The sequence below is a fragment of the Capsella rubella genome, unplaced genomic scaffold, assembly GCF_000375325.1.
Source record: "Capsella rubella cultivar Monte Gargano unplaced genomic scaffold, Caprub1_0 scaffold_31, whole genome shotgun sequence".
NCBI classification, from domain to species: domain Eukaryota; kingdom Viridiplantae; phylum Streptophyta; class Magnoliopsida; order Brassicales; family Brassicaceae; genus Capsella; species Capsella rubella.
Genome location: NW_006238895.1, coordinates 8,701 through 9,111, shown reverse-complemented (window position 1 = coordinate 9,111; position 411 = coordinate 8,701).

The window sequence follows — 411 nt, the reverse complement described above, 5'->3', positions numbered from 1 at the left end:
GCGTTGAACCACTAAATGACTTATCTAGTGTTGTTTCGGTTTAGAATAAGTTAGAATACAATTAATTTGATTGATTACAAGTGCTAGAGATGCATGAAGAGTGTTTAGAAGTGTATAGAAAGACTTGTTGAAATTGGGTCCCAAATGGGCTAAGAACTCGGAAAAATTGCGTTAAACCACTTAATGACTTATCTAATGTTGTTTGGGGTTAGAATATGTTAGAATACAATCAATTTGATTGATTACAAGTGCTAGAGATGCATGAAAAGTTTTCAGTAGAATGGAGAAAGACTTGTTGAAATTGGGTCCCAAATGGGCTAAGAAATCAGAAACATTGCGTTGAACCACTAAATGACTTATCCAATGTTATTTGGGGTTAGAATATGTTAGAATACAATCAATTTGATTGAT